The sequence below is a fragment of the Sceloporus occidentalis genome, unplaced genomic scaffold (genome assembly GCF_023333645.1).
Source record: "Sceloporus occidentalis isolate IW3139 unplaced genomic scaffold, rSceOcc1.0.p SCAF_263, whole genome shotgun sequence".
In the NCBI taxonomy this organism is placed as follows: domain Eukaryota; kingdom Metazoa; phylum Chordata; class Lepidosauria; order Squamata; family Phrynosomatidae; genus Sceloporus; species Sceloporus occidentalis.
The window spans coordinates 483,630-506,788 of NW_028317243.1; positions in this window are offsets into that span (position 1 = coordinate 483,630).

Sequence of the window (23,159 nt, forward strand, 5' to 3'; positions counted from 1 at the left end):
GACTGACATGGAAAAGGACTTAGGAGTTTTAGTTAACAGTAAATTTACCTGTAGTGACCAGTGTCAGGCAGCTGCTGCTAAGGCAAATAAAATCATGGGGTGCATCAAAAGGGGCATAGATGCCCACGACAAGGAAATAATTCTACCCCTGTACAAGTCACTAGTCAGACCACACATGGAATACTGTGTACAGTACTGGGCACCAGTGTACAAGAAAGATATAGTGGAGCTGGAGAGGGTTCAAAGACGGGCAACCAGAGTAATAAGGGGAATGGGAGGACTACAGTACCCAGAAAGATTATCAGAATTGGGGTTATTTAGTTTGGAAAAAACGGAAATTTTTACTCACCGTAAATTCCTTTTTCCTTAATACAGTGGCAGTACGATGGGGGTAATGTTCTTTTCTTGGGACAAGCTGATCTAAAGATAAAAACAATTAAGTGCCCCGGAAGCCCTCCTCCTTACCCATAAAAACCGGGGCCGAACCGGAGGTAGACAGTAAGTAACAAGACAGACACCAAATAGCTTGCAAACATAATTTATTAAACAAGGGAGGGAAACCGGTACTGCCACTGTATTAAGGAAAAAGGAATTTACGGTGAGTAAAAATTTCCGTTTTTCCCAACATACAGTGGCAGTACGATGGGATATAGCAAGATCCCAGAAATGGGGGGGCCATCTTAAGAGACCACTGCCTGGAGCACCTTACGCCCAAAATCCGCCGCAGAGGAGGAGGAAAAGATGTCTAGCCGATAATGGTGCACGAAAGTGGAAAATGAGGACCAGGTAGCAGCCGTACAAATGTCCTCAGGAGAAGCTGCAGCTCTTTCAGCCCAGGAGGCCGCCATAGCCCGAGTAGAATGTGCCCTGATGGGCCATTGCAGAGTGAGACCACTAGAGTGGTAAGCCATGCGGATGGCGTCCACTAGCCAACGAGAAATAGAAGCCTTAGAAACTGCAGACCCGGCCGACCGTCCAAAAAATTTGATAAATAGCTGGTCCGAAGAACGGATGGAGGAGGTACGAGCAATATAAATCTCCAAAGCCCTCTTGACATCTAACGTGTGCCAAAACAATTCCTCCGGAGAAGAAGGACACGGAAAAAAAGTAGGAAGAACCAAGGGCTGACTAATAGTGGAACGGGAAATGACCTTGGGGAGAAAAGAAGGTTTAACATGGAGAACCACTTTGTCGTCATGAAAAATCGTGAACTCCGGAGAGGACGAAAGCGCCTGGATTTCTCCAACTCTCCTAGCTGATGTAATAGCCACTAAAAAAACCGTTTTCAGCGACAGAAACTTCATGGATACCTCCTCCAGAGGTTCAAAGGGAGCTGCACATAAGGCTCGAAGTACAACGGCAAGATCCCATGATGGAAACAAGGACCTCCTAGGAGGACGGCGAATAGTAGCGGCCTTAAAAAAACGTCTAATAAGCACGTGAGAGGCCAGATCCGAAAGAAAAAAATGACTAAGGGCCGAGATCTGCCCTTTTAGGGTCGAGACACTCAGGCCCAAAGTCAGACCTTCCCGTAAGAAACAAATGACGGAATTGATGGCAGGAGGGAAAATGGGAAGGTGCCTAGCGGTGCACCATCGGAGGAACTTGGTCCATACCCGAAAATAAATTTTGGAAGTTGAACTCCTGACTGAAGTCAACAGAAAGTCTGCGACGTCCTTGTCCAAACCCTGGTCACTCAAGATCAGCCTTGCAACAGCCAGGCTGTCAAACGGAACATCTGAAGAAGTTCCAGGCGAAGGTCGATGTTCTCGAGAAGATGTGGAGAAATTGGAAGCTCCCAAAAGGTGATAGTCAACTGCCGGAGGAGGACAAACCAACCCCTGTTGGGCCAGTATGGAAGGATGGCCAAGACCCTGGCCTTGTCGTTTCGGATTTTCAGCAGAACTCGAGGAATCAATGCCACTGGCGGGAAGATGTAGGCCAACCGGAAATTCCACACCATGGAAAGACCGTCCAAAAATTGTGGACGATCCCATCGGTTGAGGGATGCGAACACCGGGACCTTGCGGTTCTTGCGAGTCGCCATCAAATCTATTTCCGGAAGACCGAAGAGTGACATCAGAGTGGAGAAGGTTTGAGGGGTCAAAGACCATTCTGTCTGCGACCATCTTGCTCTGCTTAAATCGTCCGCGATTACATTGTAGCGGCCTCTGATGTGTGTCGCCGAAATGTCCGTCAAATGAAGTTGGGCCCACTCCATAATAACTGAGCACAGGATCTGAAGACTCCGGATCCGCGTGCCGCCCTGCTTGTTGATATATGCGACGGCCGCTGCGTTGTCTGATTGGATCTTGACAGCTTGACCCTCTATAAACGATCTGAAGGCCAGGAGAGCCTGAAGAATTGCTTTTAGCTCTAGGAAATTTGAAGAGCGGACAGCATCTACTGGAGCCCAATCTCCTCTTCGAAAAAGGGAGCCCTCGGCCGGAGGCATCCGTGGTAATAATAATCCAACTTCGGGGACGGAACGAGAGTCCTCTGGCGAGATGGGACGACTGCTTCCACCAATTCAACTGGGAGAGAACCTGGCCACTTATAGTGAAGGACGTTTCCAGATCTTCTTCTTGCCTGGACCAGTTCGAGAGGATCTGCCATTGCAAGGGACGAAGTTGACACCTTGCCCAAGGAACCGCTGGGATGGCAGCGGTGAGAAGACCCAGAACGCTCATAGCCTTCCTGACAGAGCAAATTGGATCTCTTTGCAGTGACGAGATCTCTTGTTTTATCTTGAGGCGCTTGGAACGCGGAAGATAAACGCAAAGGGACATTGAGTCCACCAAAAACCCCAGAAAAAGAGTCCTGGAAGCGGGAATGAGGCAAGATTTTTTCTTGTTGATTAACCATCCATGGAGTTCCAGGAACCTCATAGTAGTGGAAAGGTCTGACAAAAGTTTCTCCCGGGAGGCCGCCATGATCAGCCAATCGTCCAGGTAAGGAATTATCGAGATACCCTGTTCTCTGAGATGAGCTGTCAAAGGACAAAGGATTTTCGTAAAAACTCTTGGGGCTGATGCCAGACCGAATGGAAGGGCTTTGAACTGGAAATGATGCACCCTGTGATTGACACGCAAGGCAAACCTCAGAAACTTCCTGGATGCTTCGGCAATCGGTACATGAAGATAAGCGTCTTTCAGGTCTAAGGTGACCATAAAATCTCCCTCCTTTAGTACCTGAGTGACCGAGGTGATACTCTCCATCCGGAAATGCTGGTAGGGGATACAGCTGTTTACTGACTTCAGGTCCAGAACCGGACGCAAGGAGCCATCCGGCTTTGGTACCAGAAACAACCGGGAATAGACCCCTTGAAATCTTTGGTGAACAGGAACTTTCTCTATCACCGCTTTTCCCAGAAGTTTCATGCTTTCGGAAAAGAGAGTCCAATTTTTCCTTTCCAAAGGGTAGGACGAAATCAGGAACTGGCGGACCGGAGGCCGAAAGAACTCTATCCTGTAACCCTCCGAAATAATCTGACGAACCCACGGATTTTGTGTGGTCTGTTCCCAGGATAGGCCGAAGAGTCGTAGGCGTCCTCCCACTTTGCAGTCAGAATTTTCTTTTATCCTGCTTTTTCGGCCGCTCTTGGAATTTTTTATCTCCAAAAGGCCCACGAAAATTCTGAGATCTGGAGGATTGGAAGACGGGTCTCGGGTTCCTATAAGGATATCTGCGGTTCCACCTTGGCCTTCGATCCTGAGGCAAAGCTCTTTTAGTATCCGAGATCTGCTTAATAAGATCCTCCAACGGAGCACCAAACAACTTCTTACTCTCTAAAGGTAATTCACAAAGCGCAGATTTAGAAGCTGAATCCGCCGTCCAGGACCGTAACCAAAGGGCTCTGCGTGACACGGATGACAAGGCCATGTTCTTGGCTGAGAGTTTAAGGGACTCCTGAGCTGCATCCACAAGAAAATCGTTGGAAAGTTTTACATTTTTCAACAGTTGATTGATCTCAGAATCAGCATCATCCGCAAGACAATCTTGCAAAAGTTGAAGCCACATGTGCTGGGCCCTAGCCACTGCAGCACTCGACACTGCCACCTTACATTGAGCTCCTGCCGCCTGGAACACCCGCCTGCAAGAAGTCTCTGCTCTCCTGTCCATAGGGTCTTTGAGCCCGGACACTTCACCGATGGGGAGAGTAGTCTTTTTGGAGAGCTGGGCCACCTGTATGTCCACTTTGGGGGGATCTTCCCAAGAATATTCCCCCTGAAGCCTGAACAACTGCTTAAAGCGTTTAGAAATGAAGGCTCTTTTTTCAGGGTGCTTCCATTCCCTGGCGATAAGGTCATCCACTTTAGGGAGTACAGGAAAACCTTTAACCTTCCCCACGTCACCTACTAGGAGCATACGAGTCACCTCCTTGGTGAACCTACGGAGATCCTGGGAGGGAAAAATAATCTCTTCCTCCGAACTATCACTAGAAGAACTAGAGGACCGGGAGACCTCACCCGAGGAAAGGTCTGAATGAGAGGAAGACCTGGATCTCTTGCGCTTGTGCGTGGAAACCAACTTAACTCTCTCCTGAGATTGAGCTGCCGAAAATTGAAAAGCTTCAAAAGTTTGCGCCAAATTTTCCTGGAACCACCCGAGGAAGGATTGAAGGTCTTTGCGCTTCACAGCAGCAAGCTGGTCAGCAGAGCAGGCGTTGCACACCTTTTTCCTGCAACCATCCGGCAGTGGAGTAGCACATTCAGCACATGACAAATGCTTAGCTTTGGAAGTGGCCTTTTTGGGAGCGGAAGCAGGTCTTTTATCCTTATCCGGATTCTCTGATGGTAACGGACTAGACATCTGATGAAAAATAAAAAATGTATATTAAAAAGAAAAATATATAATTTTTTATTTTTTTTTTTAATTTATTTTTAGGAGGGAAGAGGATAGGAAAGAGTCAAGATAAAGAAAATATCTTACCCTAACCTCCTCTGAACCGTGTGGGGGGGCTGGTGACACGGCTGCACTGTACTGACGAAAGCTCCAGCAGTCAGACAGGCAAAAGCGCTTAAATGCAATTTTAAAATTGCCGCCCTCCGGAAGATCCGATTCGCGCATGCTCAGTAGCGCGATCGGATCTTCAGTGGAACGCAACGCCACCCGGGCGTGCGTTCCACCTACACTGCGCATGCTCCCACTTCCTTGCTCAGAAAAGGAAGAACTCAGTACATCCTCCGTAACGCGGACCGCTACGGAGGGAAGCCTCTCTCTGCTCACCACCCGGGGAGCAATCGGAGGCAACGAAGACCCCCAGGCAGCAACCTGTGCGCCTCACCAGATGCCGAACTCCTGTCCGGACCGACTAAACACCTGTCCGTCCCTGTAAGGGACAAGAAAAGAACTGTCTACCTCCGGTTCGGCCCCGGTTTTTATGGGTAAGGAGGAGGGCTTCCGGGGCACTTAATTGTTTTTATCTTTAGATCAGCTTGTCCCAAGAAAAGAACATTACCCCCATCGTACTGCCACTGTATGTTGGGGAAAAAGACGGCTTAGGGGGGGGCTTAATAACTATGTATAAATATATAAGGGGGCAGTACAGAGATCACTCCCAGGACCTATTTATACCCAGGACTGTATCTATAACAAGGGGACATCCTCTACGGTTGGAGGAAAGAAGGTTTCTGCACCAGCACAGACGGGGGTTCTTTACAGTAAGAGCGGTGAGATTATGGAACTCTCTGCCAGAGGAAGTGGTAATGGTAAACTCAATAAAAGAGTTCAAAAGGAGCCTGGACGTGTTTCTTGAAAGCAATAATATTACAAGTTATGGATATTAGATTAATAGGGACAGAACGTTGATCCAGGGATTTATTCTGATTGCCATATTTGGAGTCGGGAAGGAATTTTCCCCCTGGTATGGGGCAATTGGCATCTGCTTCATAAGGGTTTTTTGCCTTCCTCTGGATCAACACAGTAGGGACACAATATGTATATAGGTTGAACTTGATGGACTTTGGTCTTTTTTCAACCTTATGAACTATGTTACTATGTTACTATGTTACTATTAGGTGTAACGAAGAAACTTTCTCTAAATGGAAAACAAGTTGCCTACTTGCCAACCACACCGCTACAGTTTCCATTTGTACAAGATATATCTGCAACAAACAGGTTTAAAAATATCCCTTGTGGGCAATTTTTGTCACAATACCAGGGTAAGTGCTATGCTGAAAAGGAGGAAAACGTGTCCTTTATGTGAAACAATAGCTTAAAGGTTACAAGATATTTTTAAATAAAATGGTCTCTTGTATAGGTACCATCAATAGACCCCCTGCATAAGCAGAAGGCCTTAGGCTATCTGCTAGCTCAAGAAAAGAGATGACAATGAAAGGTAAGGGTATTATTATGGGAGACATAATGTCCTTGATGTGGAGTGAAGATGATGGCTGCTCCATTTCAATAAAGAAATTGTAGATAGGGGGCTCCATATTTCCCTCATGCATGTGATTTGCACCCATGTATCACTTATTTGGGTTTCTTATTATAGAAAGGCTAGTTTTTCTTGGAAACATACTTAGGCAAGTCCTAGACAGTCTAGAAATCTTTAGATGGAATCTGAGTGGAACAACAGATGGACAAAGGAAAGTGTAAAACCCTTGGTCACCAAATGAAAGGGCAAAGACAAAAGTCCTTAAGTGTAAAAAATAGAAAGAAAGAAAAACCTTAAGGGGTTAATGGCACTTATGCTAGTATCCTAACAAATCAGATGAATTAAATGAATCTTACCATCCATTTCCAGTACACTGGTTCAACTTGTTTCCATTCCAAATATGTTTGTAACAAAGAATTTTCACACTCCAGCAACTCCAGTAACTGCAGGAAACAAAAAAATCTCATCTCTTTAAGACAGGGGTGGGGAAAGTTTTTTCTGCCATGGCCCATTTGGATATTTATAACATTCTCGAGCCATACAAAATTATCAATTTAAAAATTAGCCCACACTTTATATTTATCCCATCAGACAACCTCCCTTTAGTATTGATTTATTTGATGTCCCCAGCCAGCCCTCCTTGGGAATTAATGCCCCTTTGCCCCCATACCCTTGTGTATTGCCCTCATACCCTTGTGTATTGCCCTCACCTAGCTCCACATCGTATATTTATCCCACCTCCCAGCCCCCTTTACTATTGATTTATCTGATGCCCCGAGCCAGCACTTCCTTGTGAATTAATACCCCACACCCTTGCGTATTGACCCCAGCCAGCCGCACATTGTGTATTTTGGTCACCCAGTCAGCCCCCCCTTTAGAATCATGTCAGCCCAAGAGATGTTGCTCGCACAGCGGGTCCCTGCGGAAGTGATCCCTGTCTTAGAGTGGCAGGCCTGGTCACAGCTGCAACTCCCGCGGGAATGACAGGCCCCGGAGAAGCTGCCCCTTTTTCATTTATATCTACTGATTACATAAATACCATACATTTAGATGTTTAAGGCCCAAAATCACAATGTGTCATTTAATTTTTAAAATGTCATTTTTGGCAGACTGGGTTAAAATGCCCTCACAAAAATGTTACTTCTCTGCATGAGAAAAAGAAGGGTGTTTCACATTTTGACTCTTGGCTACAACTCTTGAGTACAGAAATAACCCACTCATTCCTTATGCTGAAGCGGACCTTTACTGTAACAGATATGTGTTACATAAAATCCCACTACATGTTTATTCCATTATTTTTCATATGGTCATTATTTCCGTCTTACCTTAATGGAGCTTTCAGGTTGTTGAACAAGGTCAGTTTCAACGAAGGATAAGTGCTTGATGTTTTGGTCAACATGACAGCCTCGAGTGTAGGAATGGATCTAAAATTTGGTACGTTAATCTGGTTAGTTTGCAGAATCATCATTAAGGTATTGATAAGTCTGTGACATCTATTTTCACTATGCATAACTACAGACGTAAAATTTACAGAAATTTTGAAGCCAGTGAAAAAAATTTCCGGAAAAAAAATGAAACTTTCAGAAAAATTGGGGGGGGGGGGGGGGAATGTGCAGAGTTGAGTACAGCTTATTCAGTAAATAATATTTTTTGTTGCAAAGGTCTGTAATATAAAAGACCATTTCAACTATACATGAGAACAGGTAAACCTCCCCCCTTTCCCTTAAATGCAACAAAATAAATGAATGAATAATAATCTATTATTGTTTTATATAGCGCCACCATATAGCGCTGTACAATGGGTGGACAGGACAAAACAAGTGGTATGTAACATAACAATTTGACTTACAGCAGTAGCGTACCTAGCGGGGGGCGAGGGGGGGCGGTCCACACCGGGTGCCGCTCATCAGGGGGGTGCCAACTTTCCGGCACCCCTCCAGAGACGGACAGTAATGTCCGCCGCTGGAGGAGAAGGCTCGCAAGGGAGCGGTATCGGAGGTCTTTAACACACCTCCGGCTCCCTTGAGTGATTTTAAGCCGTTCCCTTAAAAAAACGGCTTAAAATCACTCAAGGGAGCCGGAGGTCTGTTAAAGACCTCCGATACCGCTCCCTCGCGATCCATGCGGCAACTGCTGCTGTGCGCCGGGGTTTGTTGCCAGATCCCGGCGCACAACACTGAAGCCGCGCCCACCGCCGTCCGTGCCCCCTGAACCGGAAGAAGACAGAAGAAGAGGAGCGAAGAAGACAGATTGGTATGTGTGGAATCTGTGGATTGGTATGTGTGGATTGGTATGCGTGGAATCTGTGGATTGGTAAATGTGGAATCTGTGGATTGGTATGTGTGGAATCTGTGGATTGGTAAATGTGGATTGGTATGCGTGGAATCTGTGGATTGGTAACTGTGGATTGGTAAGTGTGGATTCTGTGGGTTGGTATGCGTGGAATCTGTGGATTGGTAACTGTGGATTGGCAAGTGTGGATTGGTAAATGTGTAATCTGTGGATTGGTATGTGTGTAATCTGTGGATTGGTATGTGTGGAAAGTGTGGATTGGTAAACGTGTGAGAGTGATGGGTGTTATTCTGTACCATTTCCAGTGTCTTTTTCATTATATAATTATGCTCTAAAGTACATCATAACTCCCATCACTCTATACTGTTCCATACAGTGGCAGAGCTGGGAGACAGAGGCCTTGCACCCCCACCGCAGGACTCCTGAAAGGTAAGTGAACTTCAAAGGGGGGAGAGGGTAGATAGGGAGAAGGGAGTGAGACGGGGGGATAGGGGAGAAGAGGGTGAGAATGGGTAGATAGGGAGAAAGGAGGGTAGCAAGAATATTGAAATAAAGAGTCAGAATGAGAGAGTGAAAATTAATGGATTAATGTGTGGATGAATTGTTTGAATGAGTGAGAGAATTAATGAATTTGTGAGAATGCATCAATGAATATGTGTAAATAATTTGTGTGAAAGAATAAATGATTGTGTGAATGAAAGTGAATTAGTGAGTGACTGTAAAAGTGTTTGTGTTAATCATAGGTGTATAGTTGATTTGTCAAAAAGGCAAAGATGGTATAAGCAGGGTGTTTATGGAACAAAAATGGCACAGGCAGGGTGTTTATGGGACAAAGATGGCACAGGTAGCGTGTTTATGGGACAAAGATGGCGTACACTCGGCTGTTTGGGAACAATGCTGACTCATGCTGGGCTGTTTGGGGGCAAAGATGGAACGTCCTATGTGTGTGTAATTTGGGTGCTGGTCAGGTTCTATGTGGGCAATGTGGACGCTGTTTTTTTTGGAGGATTATTAAAGAAAGCACTATTATATGTTCAGTAAATGTTATTTAAACGTGTTTATTTTATTTATAAGTTATTAATTTATTTTTTCAGATTTCTTGTTGTTTACAGTTGACATACAGTTTACAAATTGGTGCAATAAATATTCTTGCCAACAAAATTTTGGGGGGGGGTGCCACTTAAAGGATCCGCCCCGGGTGCCAAATACTCTAGGTACGCCCCTGACTTACAGATACAACAGGTGAGGAGGGCCCTGTTCAAAATATAGGGTGTATTTACACAATAGGTAAAAGTGCCGTTGTTGGGGATGGACCAGCCACACTAGTAAAAGTATTAATTCTGGTGTATGCGCTAGCTCCAAAACGGGTTACAGTTTACAGGTTACAGAGTATAAAAATATTTAATAGATTCTTATTGCACCAATATTTAAAATACATAATTGAACATATAAAAAACAATTTGCGTTTCGCCTTCAGGGGCTTCTTCAGAGGATTTTTAGAGCTGGCAAGGACACATCCCTGCTGCTACACGGGAGATCAGGCTGTCAAAGCCTGGACTCCCCCGTCAGCAGAAGCCAGCATCACGAACGCCCAGAAAACAATCACATTTTTAAAATCCGATGGCGCAATCGAGCATTCCCTTCCAGGTCGCATCACTGCTGATGTCACCCGGAAGGTCATCGGAGGACAGGATATCCCCTGCATCCGATCGATCCTATGAGGCACAGATCATACAATAAATAATAAAAATAAATAAAAATTATAAAGTGAGCTCAGTGATGTCAATCTATATAAAATAGATATTTCTGAAATCGGGACACCTAAATTGATAAACTTGGAGGGGATTTTCCATAATTTTACCTAAATTTGTGAGGATTCAGAGGGAAAATACATAAAAAATTTAGGGTTTTTTTTCTAATTTTCGCTAGTTTTTAATGAATTGATCATCCTAAATTTTCAGCTAATATAACTATGGTATTAAAAGAAAGCTCTATCTCTCCTTGAAAAGACAATATATAGCTTACATGGGTACGCTATTAGCAGGAAAGGAGAATAGCTGAACCCCAAAAATGGCAAAATTGCTCGGGGCTTTGAAGTATCAAAAACCCCTGGGACTGAAGGGGTTAAGGCCTGTTTTGAAAAGTATAAGCAGTGTAGTGTGGCTGGATTCAGTATAGTGCAGCTTGATTTAATTCAAAACTATGTATATCCCTTACCAGGTTCAATTCTATTTTAAAAGTGGGGCATTCACAGAGGTCTACCCACTACCCGAAGAGCTCTTTGATGCTCTGGGTAGCGACGTGTTGTGTGTTCAGAGATGGTATTCTGCATACTTTGGTTATTTGAGTTACTGTTGCCTTTCTTTCATCTCGAACCAGTGTGCCCATTATATATATATAAAAGAAAATTGGATTAGGCTGGTCAGTAAGAGTGAAAAATTAAAGAAACCGCTGTGGTACTCTGCTGAGGTGGCCAAAATCGTAAAAGACAAGAAGTTAGCCTTTAGTAGATACAAAAATACCCAAAGTGAGGAAGATAGGCAGATCTATAAAATTAGGCGGAAAGAAGTAAAGAAAGTTATAAGAGCTGCCAAATCACAAGCAGAAGAGTGAATTGCCCTGTCAGTAAAAAATGGAGATAAAACATTTTTAGATATATACATGAGAAAAGGAAAGTAAAACAAGGAGTAGTTAGATTAAAAATAAAAGGAATGTATGTAGACGAGGATAAAGGTCTAGCTGACTGCCTCAGTTTTTACAAATGAAAATGAGGGAATGGGACCTCAGTTAGGAAAAAAGAAAAAAAAGTAAGTTGAAATATGTGAGTTTATCGAGGCGGAGGTTCTACTTTAGTTGTCTAACGTAAAGACAAATAAGTCGATGGGGCCTGATGGGATACACCCCAAGTTATTAAAAGAGGGGGTGTACTAGCAAAACTGTTAACTGATTTATTTAACAAATCATTGGTAACGGGAGTCGCCCCAGGGGTTTGGAAAGTAGCAAATGCTGTGCCCAAAAAACAAACAAGGCAGTAGGGAGGAGTCGGGCATCTACAGGCCAGTTAGTCTTACATCTGTAGTGGGGAAATTAATGGAAACAATGTTACAGGAAAGGATTGTTGAAGATCTGAAGTCACATGGGTTTCAAGATCAAAAACAACATGGGTTTTCCTCAGGAAGATCATGCCAAACGAATCTTATTGATTTTTTTTGATTGGGTGACTAAAGTAATTGATCAAGGTGGTGCAGTAGACATTGTGTATCTGGATTTCAGTAAGGCCTTTGTCACTGTGCTACATAGAAGACTTATAAATAAACTGCAATCTCTGAGTTTAGATTCCAGTGTTGTTGAATGGATTAGGGAGTGGCTGAGTGACAGACAACAGAGGGTTGTAGTCAATGGCGTATATTCAAAGCATGGTCTTGTTACCAGTGGGATACCTCAGGGATCTGTACTTCGACCCATTCTCTTTAATATTTTCATTAGTGGCAACTGGCATGTAATGTGGATAGATACAAAGTAATGCATCTAGGGCATAAAAGCCCAAGGGCAGAGTATAGAATATTTGATACTGTCCTAACCTTTCTGAGGATTTAAATGTAGGTAGACAATGCAGTAGAGCAGCAGGTAATGCTAGCAGAATGCTTGGTTGTATAGTGAGAGAGATTAGCAGAAGAGAGAGGGAAGTGCTCATGCCGTTGTACAGATCACTGGTGAGACCTTACTTGTACTAAAATGGTTTATGGATTACAGGATAACCCTTACCAGGACAGGTTAAAGGATCTTAACCTATATAGCCTGGAAAAAAGACGTGACAGGGGGGATATGATAGAAACATTTAAATACTTAAAGGGAATCAACAAGATAAAGGAAGAGAGTTTATTTAAAAGGAAAAATACTAAAACAACAAGAGGACATAGTCATAAGCTGAAGGAGCAAAGGTTTAATTGTAACATTAGAAAATATTACTTTACGGAAAGGGTAGTGGACGCATGAGAAGTGGTAGATGTTAATACAGTAAAGGCATTTAAGCAAGCATGGGATAGGCATAAGGCCAAGCTAATTATAGGATAAGGGCAGGTACTAACGGGAAGTACTCAGAGGTTGGGCAGACTGGATGGGCATACTGGTTCTTATCTGCCGTCACTTTCTATGTTTCTATGTTATATACACACATTGTTATATAAATAAACAAAATATATAAAACAAACAGTTTTCACACACCTATCATGCCCAGGTTCTAGCATGTACTGGTTGCCTGGGCATGACAGGAGTGTGATTAACCACACTTATTAAAAGTAATACCATTCATTTATTTTACTAATCACAAATAGATCAGAAAGCTGGGCTCCATTGACTTGCATGGTTGAATGCAGCACCTGTCTTCAACCTGCAAGTGGAGCCAGAGTTCTCAGGAGGCTCTGGAGAGACCCTCCTCAAAACTTTTTCAACTCCTATTTTTTGAAAGGATGTGCCGCCATCTTGGTGAGTTCTCTAGCCATTTTATTATAAATATGTGTTTGTTTTATTTCAAATGTATGTCCTGAGGAAAGTCAGCAATGACTGAAACGTCGACTTGACTTTGAATAAAGAGAAATTGTTAATTTAAAGACCTGGAGTGCTGACCATCTTTTGAAAGTGCTTTATATATATTATATATACATACACACACACACACGCATACATTCAATAAAGCCCAAAGAGCTTACCTTATTTAATAATGCACATTTCTCCTGGTGTGCACCATGAAGGGTCCTCCAACATAATTGTAATTTTCCATTCAACCATACCAGATAGCGTATATGAATTTGTTGTTTATCTGAAGAGAATACATCTCCATTTTCTTTAGGGGAAAGTTCCCGTTGACACTAATTAACAAGAAAGAAATGTCATTGTCACGTCCTTCAGAGTGCCACATATGAGAGAAAACGCACATGAGAAAACTAGCTGTAAGAACATCATACATATACACCAATAAGTAAATAATAGTTAAATGGAAAATGTCAAATGTCTAGATCTTACGTTCAATATGACAAAATGCATCTTACTGTAAAATGATACAATTCTCCTGCCAAACCCCTACTTTAGTGAACCAACCCAAGTGACATGGTTAATGATTCATTTGCCACAGATTCCAGGATAACCGACAGGCAAGTGTAAAAAGATATATAATGATAAATCACACAAAGTATCAAAGTGTCTCCCTTGAATAGTTTTTTTATATACCAAAGCAAATCACATATGACACAATAATGTATGCCATGGACTATACCAATTTTATTCAAAGGATATCAGAATTACCTACACTTTTTATATAGACTTCAAAGACTGATAAACAGCCTTATGTCCCCAGTATTATTATTGATTTATAGAACACCATCATATTCATGAGTTAAGTTGGGTATATACAAGCAGATAGATGTGAGAGGTAGTTTGAAAGATTAGTAGTATTTTTCAAGATATAAGTTATAATAGTATTCTTGAAACAGGATGGGAAATATCCAGTGGAGGGGGGATAATGAAGATAGGTTAGGGTAGGAGTGGTTGAATGAGACCAGGTAAAATAAAAGGGTATAAGATTAAGCATACAGATGGTTGGTCAATAGGAATTGATTAAAGAAGAACCATTGTCTTCAGTGATTGGAGAGAACTCACTTGGTGAAGGAGAGTTTAAAGTATGTGAAGAAGACAATTCAAAAGGGAAAGCGTGAGGGAGACTGTGCCGATACTCCACATGTCATTTTAAAAGTTTGCAAAGTCAGAGGCTATAAGGCTTGTTGCAACAATGGACTAGGTAGTGGCTTTTAGGCTTATGAGACAGGGCGATGAGGGAGGCAAAATATTTTGTTTAGCTAGGGTTAGGGCAAAGAAATCTTAACAGCATACAATCAGATGGATTCAATTTCCAGTAAGCTAGAGTTAGGTGGAAGGAAGTGGAGTTAACCAGTTAATAGGTGTAAACGCCTACCTCGAGAGGGATTAATTTCTAAGGTGGAGTCTGCTCTGAACTCACTCCCGGACTGTAATTAGTGGTTTCAACTGACTGACAGGTATTTAACCCCTTGATGACAATTGCCAGTCCGGGCACGTCACGGAAAAACATGTCGTTAACGACAAATGACGTGCCAGGACCGTCATTTGTTAAAACGGGTAAAAAAAAAAGATCCGTGATCGATTTTTTTACCCAAACGGCGTTGCTGTAATGCCTCGACCTCGAGGCATTCAGCAACGCCATGATCCGAATCAGGGGCCATGTCTGGCCCCTCCCCGGGGCGTCAACATCCGCCATACAATGTATGGCGGCAGACGTCCGTTTTAAAAGCGTTTAGGAGGCGATCAACGATCACCTCCTAAACTTAAATGGTGTCGCTGGAATGCCTCGATCAGGAGGCATCCAGCGACACCAAACACTTACCTCTTGATGGACTGTGACCGCTTCGGAGAGCGGTCACAGCCGCAGCTGCCGGTGATCTTCGCCATCAGCAAGATGGCGGCGACCCAGGAAAAAAAATAATAATAAAGACGAAAAAGTTCGCTAGACGGTCTCCTGACCCTCTAGAGAACTCTGGCTCCACTTGCAGGTTGAATACAGGTACTGCATTCAACCATGCAAGTCAATGGAGCTCAGCTTTCTAATCACAGTGTGATTAGAAAAAAATAAATTAAAAATAAAATTAATAATCATTAGAAAAAAAAATAGTAAAAAAACAGTAAAATGTAAAAATAATTTCCCTCTGATGTCACTATCAGGGGAACCTTCAAGTTGAAAAAAAAATCTTAAAAACGTTTTAAAAAAGGCAAAAAAAAATTAAAATATATATATAAAAAATATATTTTTGTGAGCAAGTCCTAAAATTAGCACATTAGCTTAAAACAATTCTCGCATGGAAAGAGTTAAAATACTGGCATATTAAGTTCCCATGGGTGTCTACTTTTAAAAAATGTATGATTTGATGGGGTAAATTGAATTGGCCCAGAGAGAGACAGAACCCAAGAGAAAAACAGCAGCGACCTTCTATTCGTTTGGCTCCTCGTTTCTCTAACCCCGCACTTCCAAGGCCTGAACCTGAGGAACTTATGCAGTTGGGTGCTATGTTTTGTCAGTACAAGAGGTCTCTTTCTTTATTGTGGAAGAAAGGGGCACTTTGCTAGATATTGCCACAAGAAATTGGGAAAATGCTCGCACCTAGGCTAGATCAGAGGGCCTTCCCTAGGTGTGTTGTGTGTCTCTCCTGAGAATAATACCAAAAGACTACTTATTCCTGCCCGTTTGCCATGGGGTAAGACCAAAGTGGAAATAGAAATCTTAATCAACTCTGGCACTGCTGGCAACTTCATAGACTCTGACTGTGCCTCTCTCCATACGATACCCTTGACTAGGAGATCCAGGCCTTTGTCAAAGAGGCTATAGATGGTCGACCTCTAAATCCCTCTGTTGTCACCCATGAGACCCAAGATCTCATCTCATCTTCTTGCATCTAGAACATAATCCTGGGATTGATTGGAGGAAGGGTCAAATTACCTCATGGGGTAAGGATTGCCAACAAAGGTGTAGGAGCAGAGTTTAGCCTCTTCATGGAATCACGGTGTCTCCTCTTTCTACTGTCAGATATTTTATGATAGAAAACATGTATTCCACATATTCTGTATTTTACATGAAATCAAAATGGAGTCAGATCCATTTTATTTTACTTAATCATGTAGTGATGATTTCTTTTTGTCCTTGTTCCCTCTATAATAGAGAACAAAGGAGTATTCATGTATATAGATGTTTCAGCGTATATATGATACAATTAATGTTATCTTCCATGAGAAAGTTAAGGAGTAGACGCTGCATATCTTTAGAAATGTAACTTGGAATGGGGGATACGTCGTAAGACTACCAAGGCCTGAGTTACTATCTAGGAGGTAACACCTGGCGATTAGGGTGACCAAGGATAAATTCCAAACACATATGTAATGGTTTTAAGTTAATTCTTAGACCAGAGCGTCTCTCACAGGTAAATTAAGAAATTACAACGGTGTAAATATGAGTAGAAATCCTAATTTTAATGGGTAAAACCCACCGTTATGATTGGAGAATTCCAATCAAGAGGTGGAGGCTATGATAATAAGCTCAGTTTTTAAGCTTATGTCTTGGATAAAAAAAAAAAAAAAAAAAAAAAAAAAAAGAAAAAGGAAAAGGACGGACTTATTCACCAAATTTACCCCAGAGAATTGGAATCTTAAGATCCTGGCACCATATTTCACTCTTGGAGTTACTTTGAGTTCTAACCTATATAACTGGTAGAAAGTTATATTCTTTTCCACTTAATTTCTTGCCAATGAACCTGGATTAATTTCCACAAGGACCGGTGGGACAACAGCAACAAGTGGTGGTAATTATAAGTGTTTTATTATTCTGAATAGAGATGAATTTTGTCTTCTTCATATAGAATTCCCTGTTTCTGGGAAATAATATATTGCATTATTGTATATGGCGGCTTGTGAGACTGCAGCTTATAACCCGTGATAATAACAATAACGAAAAGGTATTTTTACCTATAGCTGAAGTTTGACATCATTTGCATCTATTAGGAATTTCACTAATACTCGTAGACATTATTAAATTATTTTTAATTTGTCATATTAGTTAAACTAATATAAGAGAAATAGTGATATCTTTATTACTGCCCTGATTATTATCAATTTTTGGTTGCTGAGTGGACTGGAAATTAATTGTGTGTTAGACTCATATAGTACTAATTCATATTGATAACTATCGATAATATATTGTATTTAAATTGATTCAATTTTGACATGTTTTAAGAACGTTGTGTTTTATATTATGCACTTTGTGACTCATATATAGATTTGATAAATTGTATTCACAATAAATAAATATTTTTGATTGACTATCGTGGCGATATCTATCTAATTTAAATTATAATTTTCGGCGATCTGAAAGAATTTAGGATCGGAGATAAAATATAGGGTATCTCCTTAAATTCATATTGTGGATGTGGTACTACAATATTTGATAGCGTCGTTATTTTGCGTATGTGATAAAATATTGGTTTTGCTTATTTTGTCTCATTAATATCCCTAACACTACCGAGATTCCTAAGGCATATCAGGGCTATGCAGATGTTTTCAGTAAAAAGGAGGCGGACCGCCTGCGCCCCACCGCTACTATGACTGCCCTATCGATCTGTTACTTGGTACTATTCCACCCAGGGGAAGGGTGTACCCTCTTTCCATACCCAAGAATCAAGCCTTGGAAGTATACATCAAAGAGAGCCTAGATAAGGGTTTTATCAGAAGGTCTACATCTCCAGCTGGGGCAGGCTTCTTCTTCGTTAGAAAGAAGGAGGGAGATTAAAGATCATGCATCAATTATCGGGGCTTTAATCACAATTAAAAACAAATACCAGATACCCTTCATTCCTGAACTGTTCGACCGCCTGAAAGTGGCCAAGATTTTCTCCAAACTCGACCTCAGAGAGGCTTACAACCTCGTTCGCATACGCCAAGGAAGGTTCAATACGAGGACAGGTCACTATGAGTACCTAGTCATGCCCTTCGGGCTTTGTAATGCCCCAGTGTCAGGCTCATCATATCTCAGCCCTTACTGGATGTTGGAGCCCAGAGCGCAGGAGTGTAAGCACACACAGTGATAGAAACACACTTCACAAATGAGACATGTATTGAATATATGTATATTAAACAAAACAGATACATCTCACCATAAGTAGCAGAGTAGAAGGCATTTATCAAGTATAAAAACTGCTGGGGAATATGAAGGTAAGAATCCAAAAGGGTTTGGGACTTGTAGCCACCAAACTGGTAAATCCAATATGTAGTACAGGTCCAAAAAGGTAATAGGCAGGTAAAAGGGTAAATCCTATAGGCAGTCCAGGTCAAAAAGGTAACAGGCCGGCAAAATGGTAAATCCAAGAGTCAGATCCAGAGTCGGGCATTAACTATAGCTTCAGACAAAGTAATTTAATGAACTCGCACCTGCGTTATTGAGAGGCAAGGATATAAAGCCTGTTGATTAGGTCAGGTGCATTAATAAGGGAGGCAGGGTTCAATCATAACAGTAAACCAAAAAGCAAGCTATGGAGAAGAGTTCAACTCCAGGCAGACCTCTTAAAGGGACGGCCACGCCTGGCAGTTTGCAGGGCTGGGGCCGAATCCTGACGCCCAGCTGTCTTCCAGGAGTTTGTCAATGACTGCTTCCAGAGGATTACCTATCTCAATTTGTCCTAGTATATATGGATGATACCTTAGTATACTCCCCAGACCTATCTGGGGGAGACATACATCCATGGCTCCAAAGACAGAGAGAACAGATTTTATGCCAAGCTGGAGAAGTGCCTGTTTAAAGTTCCTAGAGACGCCTTCCTGGGATATGTGATAGGACCAATGGGTTTTGAGATGGATCCCCCCCCAAATTGCATGCCATTCTTCAGTGGCCAAGACATGAAGGACTGAAACCCCTACAATGATTCCTGGGATTCGCCAACTAATAACGACACTTCATTCGCAATTATTCCCAGGTAGCAGCTTCTCTCACTGCCCTTACCAAAAAAACAGGTGCCAACGACAATAATTGCAATATGGTGGCCTGTACGGCCGTCCGGAGACTTAAACAAGCGTTCGCTTCTGCTCCTGTTTTGGTCCGTGATCAGTCTCTCACCTTCACATTAGAGGTTGACGCTTCGGAGATAGGTGCTGGGGCTATTCGCTCACAAAAAAAGACATATGGCATCCCGCTCCATACATGTGGATTCTTCTTGAAAAGGTTTACTCCCACAGAGCATAACTATGATGTCGGGAACCAAGAACACAGCCATTGTATTGGCACTAGAAGAATGGAGACACCTGTCAGAGGGGGCTACCATGCCCATAACCATCATTACGGATCACAAGAACCTTGCCTACATAGAACGTTCTCTTTTTATCCTGCTTTTACTACATTATCACGCATAGATCCGGTTTGAAGAATGTAAAAGGGGACGCTTTATCTCGCCAACACTCCACTTCCCTGGAAGAGTGAGACAGTAAAGGTCCCTATCATTCCCAGTGAAAGGGTTCTAGCGATTGTAACAACGTCTCTCGATTCCTCTTTACTCACCAGAATCAGGGGGTAAACAACATCTGGCTCCCACAAATAGGCCAGAGGGAAAACTCTATATACCTCCTGAGGAAAGAAACTCATGTCCACTCATCACAACACTTTGACTGCTGGACATCCTGGTATCTTGTCCATTGGAGGGGTTATGGAGGGCAGATGTTCACACTCCTCGTCTGGTCAAAGGGTTTCACCTACGTTTTTATTAAAGTCCTGGCAGCTCCCGTCCGGTGTCCGGTTTTTTGCAGAGGGGGTGCTGTAACTTCTACCTCGAGAGGGGTTAATTCCTAACGTGGAGTCTGCTCTGAACTAATTAGTGGTTTCAGCTGACTGACAGGTAATTAAACCCCCTACACTTCCTTTCCTCTGAGCCCTTGTGTGGTACAGACTTACCTAATGTTTGTTCTATTGGTTATGCTGTTGCTTGCTGATTTATCTGACCCATGCCTGTTTATCGACTATTCCCGAACTCTGCCTGGATTGACCTCTGCTAGCTTCTCTGACCATTCTTGCCTGCTGCCTGCACTTTTGACTCTGGATTGTGACCGGATTACTCTAATCTGTTTATCCCTGTTGCATTCTTAGCCGTTTGTCTATTTGCTGTGTGGATCATCTCTAGTCCCAAAGCTACCTCTACTTGAGGGCTCAACGATTTATTCCCTTCTCTGCACCTGGGATCCTCTGCTCCAGGACGTTACAATAGCCTTCCCTAAAGAAGTCTGTTGTAGGCATGCATGAGAAGTGAAAATAAGAGCAGAGGACCGATTGACAGATGAGTGGAGAGACCACGAAGGAGTAAATTTGGAGATCGGTGAGGACATAAGTAGGGAAACCATTACGAAGAACTTTGAAAGTCAGGATTTTAAATTGCTTCTAACCATTTTCAGAAATATTGCCAAAAATGCAAAAGATAAAAAACCCCGTCAAAGTATTACCTGTGGTTATTTTTTGTCTCTGTTATTTCTTTCCCCCTTCAAAGTTTAGGTTTTAAAGCAAGCTGGTCATTCTAGATGTGTAGGTTTACTTTCTACCTTAACCCCTGAAGGACCAGGCTGTTTTTTACTTTTTGCACCCTTTTAACACTTTTGCGGTACTCATGTTTAGATGTAATTTTCTCCTCAATCTGTTGTTTTTTTCAGGAAAAGAAGGGCTTTCTTCAGATACCATTTAAAAAAAATAATAAAAAATATATATATATATATATATATATATATATATATATATATATATATTAAAAACTGAAAAAGAAAAATTCTGACTTTCATTTGAAAAATATTTTACTCATCCAAAAAACCTGCTAAATAGATTCTACTATTTTTCCTGAGTTTAGAAAAACCCAACGTTGTTTTGCTTTTTTCTGCAAGTTATTGGGCACAAAGTTTGCTATTTCAAAACCATTTTATTTCCAAAGCCGGTCATTCTGCCCCATGTGCTATTTCGGGTATCTTTGAGGGGTAAATTCCATTGGCCAGCTTCAAACCATATATTTTTGAAAACTAGACACCTCAAGGTATTTCAAACGCTGGCATCTTAACCCTTTCCATGCACTAACAAATTTATGTGTTTTTTATCACTAAAATTGCGCTTCAGGTATAGATTTTAACAAGTGGTTATTTGAGTTACTGTTGCCTTTCTGTCATCTGCACATTCTCCTCTGACCTTTTTCTGACCATTCTCTGCAAACCCTAGAGATTGTTGTGCGGGTAAATCCCAGTAGATCAGCAGTTTCTGAAATACTCAGACCAGCCTGTCTGGCACCAACAACCATGACATATTCAAAGTCACTTAAATCCCCTTTCTTCCCCATTCTGATCGGTTTGAACTTCAGCAAGTTGTCTTGACCACATCTACATGCCTAAATGCATTGAGTTGCTGCCATGTGATTGGCTGATTATCTATTTGTGTTAACAAGCAATTGAACAGGTGTACCTAATAAAGTGACCATTATTCTATTCAAACATACACTCTGGCACACATACGTAGACACACGTTACTCATACTCACATACACATTCATACACCTTCCACTAAAAACACCTATTATCCACCAATGCCACTCTGGTATAGGTATCGGTATATGGAACAAAATTTATATCCCAGCCATACTTGTCCAGTCAGTTAAGGCTTGTTAGATTTTACGACTGTAGTAAAATGTAACAAGTGGTAATAAAGTGTTGGACACTTCACCAGAAAAAGCGAGCAAGATTCCAAACGGTTAAGTTAAGGAGGCAAAGCCACTCAAAACAGACAAATTCATGATAAATATTCAGGGATCCTTCCTCGTTTTCTGAGATTGCATGAATCAGGTAATCCAAATGCACAAATGTAGTTGCTACAGCTATAGTACAAGTAATTGTAAAATTCACAGGAATAATATGTTAATGGCCTTTTCATACAGTAAGACGAAACGACGTTCACACCCTTTATTTCTAACACTTACTAAAAACTGCCACCTGGTAATGAGCAAATGCTGTATTCACAGCATGTATGCAATTTTTATGCTGTGTTGAAAATCAAGCTTATATTTAGAGTCACTTTAAAAATGAAACTAGCAATGCTTTATTACTGAAAATAAATAAATTTGGAATAAAATACAAACCATGCAAACTTTTATCTCGTCCCCCAATTTTACTCTATTAACTTCTAGAAGTCTTTCAAGAAGATTTAGTTTGTCAAGAAGCCAAGAAAACGCAAGAAGTAATTCCCTGCTGCCTTCTGTCCCATCGCATGGAAGATTATAGAAAGCTGACCTTCCATAGCCCTGATTTCGAAGTACAGATTTTACATACATTACTTGATTTTCTGCAAAACAAACAACAACATTATATAGCAAGACTTTTGTATAACACATCTTGTATAGAAATACAAAAGTAATTGTGTAATTTTTTCCTAGCAATTGAAGGTGAAAGAGTAACTTATGAGGGGTGAAACAAAATCAAGATTACCACTTTAAAAATGTGATCTACAAAGCAAAAATAAAATATTTAAAAAAATCTAAACTGCATTCTCCAATAATTGTTTTTTTTTTTATTTTTTTTACAGAGAAAAAGGGCCACTTTTTATACCTTTATTATACCTTTACTATATTATAAAAAAACTAGGGCTGAAACAACGAATCGATAAAATCGAGTGATCGATTAGTTGTTGGAGAACTCGGCTTGTTTTACCTCCTCCGCGAGCGTTTCCCGGCTTCTGCTACGCGCGCTGCAGTCTCCGCCTTCTTTGAGCTACGTGACGCGCTTCAATGTTGGTCTGCCGTTCGAATAAAGTTTTCAACTTCTTGAAGCTTGGAAGTGGAACGAGTCCATAGCTGAGGTAAGTGATTCTCTATGTGTGAATGTCTATGTGTGAGAGTGTCAGAGTGGGAGACTGG